The sequence below is a fragment of the Rhinopithecus roxellana genome, chromosome 16, assembly GCF_007565055.1.
Source record: "Rhinopithecus roxellana isolate Shanxi Qingling chromosome 16, ASM756505v1, whole genome shotgun sequence".
NCBI classification, from domain to species: Eukaryota; Metazoa; Chordata; class Mammalia; order Primates; family Cercopithecidae; genus Rhinopithecus; species Rhinopithecus roxellana.
This window is the reverse complement of record NC_044564.1, coordinates 18,729,292-18,742,154: the sequence shown is the minus strand read 5'-3', so window position 1 is coordinate 18,742,154 and position 12,863 is coordinate 18,729,292. Positions and strand designations below refer to the sequence as shown.

The window sequence follows — 12,863 nt, the reverse complement described above, 5'->3', positions numbered from 1 at the left end:
TGTTGGCAACCATGGCATTGCTGGTGGTGGTGGTAGTTGTAGTGGGTTAAATGGTGCACCCCCCCCCAAAAAAAAATGTCCACACCCTAATCCCTGGAACCTGTGAATGTGACGTTATTTGGGAAAAGGATCTTTGTTGATGTCATTAAGCTATGGATCTTGGGAGGAGGTCACCCTGGATTACTCAAGTGGGGCCTAAATACCATCACAAGTGCCTAGATTACACGGAAGAGGAGAAGCTGTGTGTAGACGGAGGCAGAGGGTGGAGTGATGCAGCCACGAGCTAAGGAGCACCTAGAGCCACCAGAAACTGGAAGCAGCAGGAAGGGTCCTCCCTGAGCCTGGGGAGGGAGCCTCCCCCTGCTGACTTCGATCTCAGACTTTTGGCCTCCAGAACAACAAGAGAATCATCTGTGTTGTTTTAAGCCACCACGTTTGTAGTGATGTGTTCTTCAGCCATAAGGAAGGAAACGAATACAGGGGGTGTTGAGGATGAGGACGAGGACAGGGTGATCATAATGATGGTGGTGGTGATGCGGATGGTGGTTATATCAATGAAAACGGGGGTGTTGAGGAGGAGGATGAGGACGGGGTGATCATAATGACGGTTGCTGCTGATAGTGGTTATATTCACTTGCTACAGCCGTCTGACAGTTGCGGAGGGCCGAGATCCACAGTAAGGGCATGGGCAGGACCATGCTACCTCTGAAGGCCCAGCGAGGCTTCTGTCCCAGGCCTCTCTCCGGCTTCCAGCAGCCTTGGTGTGCGGCCGTGTCACTCCTGTCTTCCAGTCCTCCCATCCTCTTGCCCTCCGTCTTGACATAATCTTCACTCTGCGTGTCTGTTCACCTTTCCCCTTTTTATAGGAACCTCACTCTTACTGGATTAGGGCTCCCCAGCGACCTCACCTTAACTTGTTACCTCTGTAAAGACCACGCGAAGCCACATTCTGAGGGACTGGGGTTAGGACTTGAACCTATTTTTTTTTTTTTAATACGGAGTTTTGCTCTTGTTGCCCAGGCTGGAGTGCAATGGTGCAATCTTGGCTCACTGCAACCTCCGCTTCCAGGATAGAAGCAATTCTCATGCCTCAGTTTCCCAAGTAGCTGGGATTATAGGCGTCCGCCAACACGCCCGGCTAATTTTTTGTATTTTTAGTAGAGCCAGGGTTTCACCATTTTGGCCGGGCTGGTCTGGAACTCCTGACCTCAGATGATCCACCCGCCTCGGCCTCCCAAAGTGCTGGGATTACAGGCGTGAGCCACCGGGCCCGGCCTAACCTATCTTTTTGGGGGACACAATTTTTCTCACAGCAGTGGTGATGATGGAGGTGATGACGGTTGGTCATGGAGGTGATGACTGTGGTCATGGAGACGACAGTGACCACCATGGTGATGGTCCTAGGCCTCAGCCCTGGACCCCCAAACCCTGCAGCTGCTCCTCGGGGTGCGGTGGTCACTTCATAGGGGGTCTAGAGTCTGTTCTCAGCGGTGGAGAGCAGGGTTGGATTGTCAGCTGAAGGAGCAGAGAGGTGAGAAAGATGATCCCAGGATGCTATTGCCAAGTTAGTGTCTCTTCTGCACCCTTCTAAAGCTCTGCCAGCCACCAGCGGTGAGATCTGTGCAAGCCCCCTTAACCTCTGTCAGCCGCTGGTTGGGACCTGAGGTTACAGAGCGAGCGGCTCAGCCCCAGGCCTCTGGGAGTCTGGGATGGCACCCGGTGGAGACATGGGAGCTCAGCCACCTTGGCCAGGAAGGCATGCATCAGGGGGAGTGGACAGCGAGGCTGGCGGGGGCAGGTATGGGTGAGAGAGCTCTCCCTGCTTCTCTGCACCTGACTTTTCCCTGTCACGTGCAAGCCCTTGCTATTTTTATACACAGCTAAGTCAGTGCTTGTCTCTGGCCCCTCCCTGCTGCCAGAAACCTCCCGGAGGGTAGGGACCGTGATCCAAACGTCTTTGAGTTGCCCAGAGCATGACCAGGTCCTCCACAAATGCAGAGTGAACCTGGACTGTTTTTTTTTCTGGAAGAACAGCAAGTGCCTCCTTTCTCCCTCCATCTGGGCACCATGGAGATAAGACCAGGGAGGCCAGCTGTTTTTGGATGGGATCTTTCTCTACCAGGCCCTGGGCTACCCAAGGAAGCTGGGCAGAACCGCAGAGTCAGCCTGGCCTGGCCTTTCTTCTGGAGCCCACGGAGCGTGGTAACCATGGCAGCAGGAAGACAGAGCCTGGAGGACAGAAAGCCCACTGGTCTTTGGTCTTTGATGGAAGCCAGGCAGGAGCAGGCCACTGTTTGTTGTTGTTTTTTCTTATTAGACATAATCACATCAACCCTCTCCTCAATCTATCTTCCTCTAGCTTTTGCCGACCAATAATGGTAATAATAGTCATAGTTAGCATTCATTCGTTTGTGCAATCAATATTTATGAGCACAGACTCTTGCCAGGCACTCTTCTATGCACCAGGAGACACTGAACAGCAAAGACAAGTTCCAGCCTTTTCAAGGCTGACATTCTGAGAAAGAGAGACAAAGAACCAGGAAACTAATGGTAGGATCCAGGGAGCAGGGTGAGGGGCTAGAGCAGAGAACAAGAGGGCTGGAGTTTGGACAGGGAGGCCAGGGAGGTGAGGAGACGCCACTGGAGCCGAGACCTGGGTAGAGGGAGGGAGGGAGGCCTGAGGGGAGCCAGGAGCAGAGGCTCAGGGCCGGAGCAGCAGGTACCAAGGGGGCGGGCCCGGTGTCCTGACTCTAAGGACACCTGAACCCAGGAAGCCAGAGAAGGTGAAGGCAGGGGCGAGCCCAGGGTCAGTGTGTGTGTCAGTTTGTGTGTGTGTGTGTTTTGAGACAAGGCCTCGCTCTGTCACCCAGGCTGAAGTGCAGTGGTGTGATCTTGCTCCCTGCAACTTCGACCTCCTGGGCTCAAGCGATCCTCCCACCTCAGCCTCCCAAGTAGCTGGGACTACAGACATATCCCGCCACATTTGGGTAATTTTTAAATTTTTTGTAGAGATGAGGTCTCACCACGTCATCCAGGCTGGTCTTGAACTCCTGGACTCAGGCGATTCACCCGCCTCGGCCTTCCAAAGTGGTGGGATTACAGGCGTGAGCCCCCGCGCCCGGCTTGATTTGTGTTTTTAAACTATCTCTCTGGTTTCTGAGTGAGAATAGACTGAAGGGGATGCAGGGAAGTCAGGAGAACTGATCAGAATTCTCAGCCGGGAGCTGATAGAGCCCAGAGGGGAGATGGCGGTGGCCTGGTCAGGGACAGGAGCAGTGGAGATGAAAATGGCTGGATTTCGGGTATATTTTAAGTGGAGCCATCAGGATTTGTGAAAGGATCAGATGTGGATGTGGAAGAAAGAAAAGCGTCAAGCCTGACTCCTGTGCCATGAACAGTTGGAGGTGCCATTTCCTGGGATGAGGAAGACTACAAGAGAAGCTGGGGTGGGGCTGGGGTTTGGGGTTCACTGTACCTCCATGGCCTTCTCGAAGCCTCAGGCTGAGGGTCTTGCGAGACCAGCCCTTGCTGTCTGCTTTGCTTTACTTCCTCCTTCTGCCTCCCCCTGGCCTGGCTTGCCTCCTCTTCATGGCTGGTTTCTGTGGATGTTCAGCCCCCATGACCACTCCCTGGCACTGCCAATCCATCTCTCTCCCTTCCCCTCTTGCTCTCCCCCTAAAACATCCTGTGGATGCTGTTTCCTCCGCCGGAATGCCATTCCCGCTGCCCTTTGCACGGCTGCTCCTGCGACTCCATCAAGAGTTGGGGTTTGCACAGGTTATGCCCAAAAATCTCACGTGATATTCATAGGCTACACACTTGCAGATATCGAATACTCTCTGAAACCACTTAATCCACATAACCTCCCTATGAGGTAGGCACTAGGATTATCCCCATTTTATATATGAGAGAACTGACGCCAAGAGAGGTTAAATAATTTGCCCAAGGGTCAGAGCTGGTGAGGATGCAAACCCAGGCAGTCTAATCCCAAAACTCAAACTTTTGTTTTTCCATCATTCATTCGTCTGTTCTTTCGTCCATTCATTCACCATCACGTGCACTGTGTGCTATGCCTTGCTCTAAGCTCTGGTACCTTCCATAGTGTATACTGTGAGGGCACTGGGGAGGCAACAGCAGGCAGGTCATCCTGGGCCAAATCTGCATGGAGCTAACTTTCCAAGGAGACAGTCAAGTGACCCGCAAAGAGAAACACAGGGACATGAGAGGTGCGTGTGGGCTGGGCTAAGTGCAAAGGCGGAAGGGAGTCACGGGGCATGGCCTGCAGGGAGGCGGAGCTGCCTCGGAGGAGGGAAGGAGTCTCAGGAGCAGCCATGCAGAAAGCAGAGGGAATGGCATGCCCAGCGGAGGGAACGGCCTATGCAAAGGATCTCTTGGTGGGAGAGCGAGTGGGGACGACACGGTGATCCACTGGCAGTACCGGGGAGTGGCTGGGGGCTGAGCCAAGGAAACCAAAGCAGGGAGTGAGGGCACTGGTCCCACAAGGCCCTCAGCCTGAGGCTTTGAGAAAGACATTGAGGTACCATGACCCCTAAGCCTGACACATCCAGTGCTGGCTCCCACCCCAGTGCAAACCAGGAGAAAGACTGCCAAGACAAGACCCTGTTGCCCAAGAGGGCCCCGGCCCACACTGGGTGGGGAGGCTCAGTCCCCAGCCCTGCTCCCTTTTCTACTGAAAACATCAGGACTTGAATTCAGGGCTGACTCCATAGCCATGCCTGGAGGCTGTCCCACCCCCAGGCTGGCTATCAACGAGCAGGTCAGCATCTGCCCTCTGTCCACATCTAGAAAGGGACAGGTGGAGCTGGTGTTCTCAGGCCACAAGCCTCAGCTGCCCCAGAAGCCACTCATTCCTCACTCACTCATTCATCCGACAGCTGTTGGTGAATAACCTCAATGTCCCTGGCACCCTACCCCGTGCTGAGGATGCAGCAGAGAATGAGACCACATTCCTTCCCTCAAGGAGCTGACACTCTTCTGGGGGGAGCCTGAGGATTAATAAACAAATAAATATAAATTAGTAGAGGTGGCTGGGCGCAGTGGCTCAAGCCTGTAATCCCAGCACTTTGGGAGGCCGAGACGGGCGGATCACGAGGTCAGGAGATCGAGACCATCCTGGCTAACACAGTGAAACCCCGTCTCTACTAAAAAAATACAAAAACTAGCCAGGCGAGGTGGCGGGCACCTGTAGTCCCAGCTACTCAGGAGGCTGAGGCAGGAGAATGGCGTGAACCCCGGAGGCAGAGCTTGCAGTGAGCCGAGATCCGGCCACTGCACTCCAGCCTGGGCGACAGAGCGAGACTCCGTCTCAAAAAAAAAAAAAAAAAAAAAAATCAGTAGAGGTACAGGTACCGTGAGAAGGGAGGGGGTGCAGACAGGAGGAAGACAGGCTTCCCTGCTGGAGCTGAGACAGACCCCAACTTTGGGGACAGCACTCTGAGGATGCCCCTGAGGCCTCAGATCTTTCCAGCCCACCCTGTCCCCTGCTCATGGAGGTGCAGTGACCCTCTTACTCCCCACACTCTGCCTCCCTCGGAGCCCCTGCCCCTCCCTCCTTGGCTGGCTTCCAATCTTGGGGCAAAGCCAGATCTTTGAGGGAGCAGAGCACCCTCCCAATGTCCAGGGGTCTGCGTCAGAGCTGGGGAGGGCCTGGGCCCTGCTGACAGCGGGAGGCCCCCTCCAGCCCTGAGGAGGGTGCAGACTCCATCCCCTTTATGTTACCCCACCCCATCTTCTGTTAGGAAAACTGGGGAACAGGGTCCCTGAGCTCTGGGTCCTGGAGCAGAAACTTCATGTGGGCTGAGGGCAGAGGGATGGGCTGGATACCTAAAGCCTTGCCCAGCAGATAAAACAGAGAACCACCACACTTCCATTTGAACCTCAGCACTTGCTGAGCTCAGAGCATTCCAGGAGGAATGCTCTTAGTGCAGCTTCACACCCGGGAGCGTTGTGCTGTTGTTATCCCCATTTTCTGGAGGAAGAAACAGAGGCTCCGTGGGTCCAGAAATTTGCCCAGACTCCAGTTCACGGCCGACGACACTCAGCGGACATCAGCAGAATGACTGAGAGCCCTGGGCATGCAGTGAGAGGTGCCAATACCAGCCCCCCGCCCACTCAGCGCCCCCCAAGACAGAAGCCCCCAAACAGGAAACATCCAGTGCCAGCTCCGATCCCAGTGCAAACCCAAAGAAAGGCTGCCAAGACCAGACCCTGCTGCAGGGGAGGGCCCAGGCCCACACGGGGTGAGGAGGCTCACCCTCAGCCCTGCCCCCTTCCTCTACTGAAAGCCTCAGGACTCGAACCCAGAGCTGACTCTACAGCCACACCTGGAAGCACCGGGCTGTTCCACCCCCAGGCTGGCGATATGGAGGCCGCACTGGGTCCTGAGGGCAGGTGGCTGCATCACCCCCTTAGGGAGGGGAAGGGGGTCAGTCACCCCTCAAAGTTACACAGCTAGTGAAAGGGGGTGAGATTCAAACCCAGGACTGTCAGGCTCCCACCAGCACCTAGAGAGCAGTGGGGACAGAAGGCCCGGGAACTCTGGTGAGGAGGCTTCCCACGTTGTGGCAGCACTGAACCCAGGCATGGAGGCTCAGTCACCTCTAAGGGCCTCCTGGTGCAGGCCCTGTGGCTGCCCCCTCAGATCCTGTCCTGAGTGACTGTCTCTGCTGCCCCTGTCCCTACCCAACCCCTTTGCCCTCAGGGCTGTGCCCGCTTCCAGGTCCCTGCCCTGGGACCAGCACTGGTCAGATATGCTGGGGATTCCTGCCAGAATTCTGGAAGCTTTGGCCCCATTAAGTCTGTCTCTTGCCCCTGAGACTCAGAAGACAGAGCCACAGGACCATGGGAGCCTGTCCAGCCCAGAACTCCATCCCACCATGAGGCACCTGCAGAGCTGGGAACATCAGGACTGGGCAGGGGGTCCCCTTCCTCTGCCTCCTCCTGGGGCCAGCCTCTGTCCCTCCACTGCTGCAGTAACAACTGTATGGGCTGCATGTATGAGCTGCATGTCTGCACCAGCCCCTGCGTGTGCTTCTGTGTGTCTTTGCGGGTGTGTGCATGTGCCCGTGTTGGAGTGAGCAGAAACAGCAGGACAGGAGAGGGAGGGAGAGAGGGGGAGATACAGGCAGCAGAGGGTTGGGGTGACACAGAGACCGTCCTGGAAATGCACGGAGAGCAGGGGACATGCCGCAGCTGCAGAGAGAGGCCCTGGGAGAGAGGGACGACAGACGGGATGGAGGGGGCCCAGCCAGGGGCCAGCCCAGGTAGCAGAATCAGGAAAGCAGAGGCCTGAGGGAGAGAGGAGAGGGGAGGAGGAGGCAAGCTGAGTCCAGACTGCAGCAGGGGGCCCAGAGAGTGGGGCGGACAGAGGGGTGCTGAGGCTGGGGGTCTTGGATGGGACGAGGAGGACAAAGCCAGCACAAAGTGTGGGGGACAGGCAGCACCTTCTCCACCAACCATCCCGAGTCAGCCCCACAGAAAAGCCCGGGGGGTCAGGAGTAGGTGAGGAAGCAAAAGGTGGGGGCTTCATCAGTCCCGGCCCCATCCTGACCGGGGGAGAGGACAGGCATGAGAACGGCCCCGGAAGGAGATGGTGGAGTCCCCCGAGGTCGCAAGCTCCTCACACTTAGCCCCAAACACCTCTTCTCTGCACCAGCTGGGGCTGTGTGACCTCGGGCAGAGGACGCTGCCTCTCTGAGTCTCTGAGCCCCAAGAAGATATTGAGCCTGGTGCCCGCGTGAAGGCTCAGCAAGGTGAGACCTAGGTCCGGTTCAGGTGGGTCTGATGGCAGTGCCCGAGGTGCTAGGCACGTGCCTCCTTTATCACCAGGGAGAGTGAAATAGGGCCCAACGTACATAGTTGCTGTGACCTGAGCAGAGAGATGTGCAAACTGTAAAGTGCTGAGGACAACAGGTTGATTATTTTAAGTGATATTCACAAAGGTAAATTCAGGTTGGTGCCAGATGGGGGAAGAGGGAGGGAGAAGAAATTTCTGAGGACCCGGGTTGGAGGGGCAGAGACAGCCTGGGGAAGGAGCGAGGCTGTGCTGGCTCCTGCCCAGGCCGCATGGAGGTCCCACCAGAGCCAGGCTGCACCCCAGGGAGTCCCAGAAAGGCATGGGCATGAGGGTGGGCCCTGAAGAAGGCTCGCCTTGGAGACTTGGGCTCCAGGAACCCCCTCAGCCCAGAATCCTCTCACAATGCCCTCCCCATTCCCCCACCCTGTTGTCCAGGGGGTGGCTGCTGAGGGCAGAAAATAATATGAGATGGTGGAGTAAAGCTGGGGTCCCCACATTCCAACTGTGGGGTTTTTTTCCACTCCCTAAAGGCAAGGAGAATGGTGTCAGGAGAGGAGAGAAAAGGGGGAGGGAGAAAAGGAGGAGGTGGAAAAAGGAAGGCAGGGAAGGAGAGGAACAAACAGAGAACGATTGGAGCCTTGAGAGAGGCTGCCCAAGGAAAGGGCTAAATTAGAAGAGAAGGGAGGGGAAGGCGGCGAGAGGCTGCAGAGCCCGCGTGCGATGCAGGCAGGCACTCCAGCAGCTCCGTGTCTTCCAGAGACAAAGGCCCGAGGCCGGGGATGAGGAATAGGAGGGGGAGCAGGCAAGGGAGGCAGCGGCAGGGAGGGGAGGCCAGGCAGCCTGGACGCAGAGCTCAGGCCCCAGATCCAGGCAGGCGAGAGACCAGCCCCCATCTAGCCAAGGCCCGAGCCTGGGAAGAGGGGAGTGCGCTCCAAACTTAAGAGGAAAAAGTCTGCCAGCTGCCCTTGGGGCTGCCACGACAGATAAAACCTCATCCAGGAGTCAGAGAACACCCTGCACACGAATGCACAGCAGCGAGCTAAAAATACTGGCTTGAGAGGGAAGGGGGGGAGGGAGAGGGCAGGAAAGAAGAGGAGGAGGGTGGGGAGGAGGGAGGAAGATGGGGAGGAGGTGGGGAGCAGGGAGGAAGTGGGGAGCAGGGAGGAGGGTGGGGAGGAGTTGAGGAACAGGGCTGCAGGTCCAGGCTTAGGCAGCCTCAGTTTTCCGGAGAACCCAGTTTTGCAGAGGCGCAGATGCAGACAGATGACTGCTTTGGGAACTGCAAACCACTGGCCCCTGCGGCCCCTCTCTTAGACTGGTGTGAGGTGGGGAGGAAAGAACTGGAGACAGAGAAGGAGACAGGCAGGGACCAAGAGAACCTCAGGAACAGGGAGAGGAGAGCTGTGAAGGGCAGGGCTGGGGAGGAGGGTGGGGAGATGAGGGAGGGAAGGTGGGAGGGAGAAGGGAGAGGGAGAGAAGGAGAGAAGGAGGGAAAGAGGGAGATAAGGAGGGGGAGGAAGGAAGGGAGGAGAAGGGGAGGAAGGAAGGGAGGAGAAGGAAGAGGGCAGGACAGGGAGGAGGGAGGAGGGCGGGATGGAGGGCAGCAGAAAGAGGGGCTGGGAGGAGTGGAGAAGTGTCTCTGGGGCTCTGAGGCACAGACCACCAAGGAAACCAGCACCTACGCTGGTCTCCTCCCACCCCCGTGCCCCTCCCACTCCCTTGCCCCACTACTGGATCCTGGGGAGTTTAGCAGGGGCTGTCAGGGTTGAGCAGTGGGCTCCCCTCCCAGGCCTGCTCCAGACAGCAGCCCCTACCCTCCTTTTGTTCAGGTCACTGGAAGAGTGGGCCTAGGCTGGGGCCTGGCTCCTTGGAGAAGACCCACCAGTGACCTAGCAGGGCTCAGAGCTGGGGCTGGGCCCGGACATTCCAAGTCAATTCAGGACTGGAGCACCCTGGAGGAGAAGGGACCCGGATTGTCCCCTGGAGTCACTGGCATCTACGGCGACCTTCCCCACCCGGTCTGCCCTGGATCCTGAGGATAGAGGGACAGCATGGCAGGAAGTAGCCCACTTCACCTGGACAGGAACAAACCCACAGCCACCCGAGGAAGAGAGAGAATGCCTGCATGATAATCGTGGGGGCGGGGGCTCAGGGAGGCCTCTTTGAGGAGATGGTCTTAACACCTGAGAGCTGAGAAGAATTCAGCCTCACAAAACCCAGAGACCCGCGGTCCCCAGGAGGGAGAAGGGGCTGGGAAACGCGGTGGAGTGGCCAGGCCAGGAGAGGCCCGCAGGATTGGAGCCCAGGCCCGAACCTGGTAAATCACCGGGGAGTCTCCTGCTTGCCCCAGAGCCAGTGTCAGTGAGAGCTGGGTGGCGGGGCCAGTGGGAGGCTGAGGGACCCAGGGTCCGGGAGTGTGGGAAGCGAGAGCAGCCTCCCCTTGGTTCCTCGGCAGCCCGGGGCCTCATCCCTGCAAGGTCTGGGTGGCCACCGCTTGCAGGACCGTCCCTCTGGGAGTGGGTAGGGGGAGCCAGGGGACCCTGGGACAACCTTCGCCCCTCCGAAGGCAAGGCCTTGTCACGTTCATGCTCCAGCCCTTTCCCATCTGGGCTCCTCCTGTGTGCTGGGAGCGCATGGTCTTGTGAGAACACGGCAGCATGGTGGACAGGCGAGCACGACACGGAGAGGTCCGAGCCCCCAGCTGCTCTCCCCAGCCCTGAGAACGCAGGCTGCTCCATAAGCTCTGTGGGCCTCAGGCTCCTGGTCTCTAGAATGCAGCCATGGGCAGGCTACCCAGAAGTGAGATGCCTGCCAAAAAAAGCCCTGTGCCCAGCCCAGAGCCAGCACTTGGTTCATTGGGCCCCAGCTCAAACCCCCCCCACCGGGGGGCCTGCCCTGAGCACCATCCCTGTCCCTGTGTGCCCTTTCAGTCACAATTCAGCAGCACGCAGCCACCCACCAAGGCTGAGCCTCTTCAAATTTGCTTCGATGTTTGCTGTGCACTGACTCAAGGTCTCCAGGCCTCAGTTTCCTCACCCGCGAACTAGGGGCGGTCTCTGGGGACTGTTCTAAGGTGAGCTGGAGGCCACAGGCTCTGGCCTGGAGCACTTCGCTCTCCATGACTCTCTTCTCCTGACGTCTGTGTGTTCCCTCACGTCTCACGGTACCACGTCTCCTCTGCAGGACCTGTCTTGTGTGACGCTGTGTGCCACCCCACACATCTTCAGCCCCGGAGAAAGAGTCTGGTGGTGGAGGCTGTTGAGTAAATGCTCACTTGAGTTTCTCCCATTGCCTTGGAGTCCCTCTTCTGTTTTTCTCCAAATTCTCTTTGGTGACAGAGTAACAGTTCAAAACCCCACACAGGGATGAACGAGAGGACGCCCAGGTCCAGCCCAGCAGTGGCTTCCTGTCCCCTCCACCTCTCTCTTTCCCTCTGCCACTGCCATCTACCGGGACGCTCTTCCTGGGCCCCTGTGGGACAAGGACTGCCTGTGACTGAGGTCCCTTCCATGCAGAACATATAGCACAGTTGTGCCCCAAAGAGGAACAGAGAGAAGGAGGAGGAGGGCCCAAGAGAGACTTGGAAATGAGTGCCAGGAAACTGAGGCGCTGGACTTGCGTTTGGGGCACTCCTTGTGTATTTCTCCTGCTGTCTGTATAACCATTTAATGCAATAAACGAAAACCAGCCCTCGTTCTTGGGGTGTTCCCACCCTCCTGGGTCCCCACTGGCTGCCTGGCTTCCTCCTGCAGCCCCTGCTGTGCGTGTGCGTGCATGTGTGTGCGTGTGCAGTGCATGTGTGTGCGTGTGCGTGCATGTGTGTGTGTGCGCGTGTGCACGTCTGTGGGGCGTGTGTGTGCGTGTTTGTAATTGAGGCTGTGGAGTGGAGGGAGGAGGGGCTTCCTCTGGGGACCCTGAGAGAAGGAGGCATTTTCACCACAGCCGAACAGGGCGGGACCCCAGCACCCGGGACCCAGCGGGACTTTGCCAAGGTGACAGGCGGTTGGCTGGGCCACGAGGCTGTTTGTTTGATTTCCCCCGACTTCCAAACTAGTTGAAATTACACACCGAGCATCGATTTAATTAAGTTTTCCAGTGTGTGGCATAATTAGTAAGACACACGACTGGAACTGGGTGGGCAGTCCCATCCCCACTCTTGCCTGTTGGAATTCTCAGCCCTCGGGCCACAAAATATGGCAAGTTGTAACATAGAGGAGGGAAGTGAGGGGAAAGTCAGCCGGAGCCGTCACCTCGGGATGCCAGGTGGGTAAGGGGGACCCCAGGCAGCTCTGCCTCAGAGAGCACCGGAAACTGAGCCCAGGATGATTCTCAGGGAGGCTGCCACCCTCCCTGGGGCCTCAGAAGCAGACCGGAGGAGGTCAAGAGGGGCCCTGCCCTGGCTATAGCATCAGAGGACTTCAGGACAGGATCCCCTGGGGGCTCTTGGCCCCAATCAAATGACAGATTGGTAGTTCCCTGGACACAGAGCCCCCACTTCAGATCCTTCATACTTCGTCTCTCCCATCCTAAGAGTAGGGGCCACTGCAGGAAGAGGCTCACCGCCTGGCTGGTGGTTCTCCAGGCCTGCTGGGAAAGGCTGTCCCCATGGCCGGCTCCCTCCTGGGGAGGAGAGGCCTCTGTGTTCCGGTCCACGCGAATGGGGCTCAGACTGTCAGAATCCAACCAGAGCCCGCAGTTGGTCATTGCGCACATCGTGAACCGGAGGAGGCTTCTCACCCAGGGCGGGCCTGGAAATGCACATGGGGGAGGGGGCGGGCCCTGGTTCTGCCTGAGCAAGGGAGAGAACTGTCAGAGTAGCCCCTCTGGTGTTTGAAAGCAGCTGCTATGGCGTGAACCACTCTCTGCCCCTTTACCCGGCCCTCACTGCGGTCCTCGGCCGATGACCTCCCAGCCCCACTGCCACTAAACGGCTCTTTCAGAAATCCCCGGCCAAATCCGAATGACCCATTTCTTTCTTCTCCCCTTTGATCCCTGCCACATTGGTTCCCACCCTCCTCTGGCTTTCCTCTGGTCTCCAGGCCTCCAG

The 12,863-nt window shown here is 57.7% G+C and overlaps 1 long non-coding RNA gene across 1 annotated transcript; it reads left to right on the top strand.

The window, feature by feature from the left end:
• Window positions 1–9,003: 9,003 nt before the first annotated feature.
• Window positions 9,004–11,527, top strand: LOC115893981. Its single transcript, XR_004054032.1, has 4 exons — window positions 9,004–9,136; window positions 9,646–10,133; window positions 10,747–10,889; window positions 11,000–11,527. It is a non-coding gene; the product is annotated as an uncharacterized LOC115893981 (long non-coding RNA).
• Window positions 11,528–12,863: the final 1,336 nt, after the last annotated feature.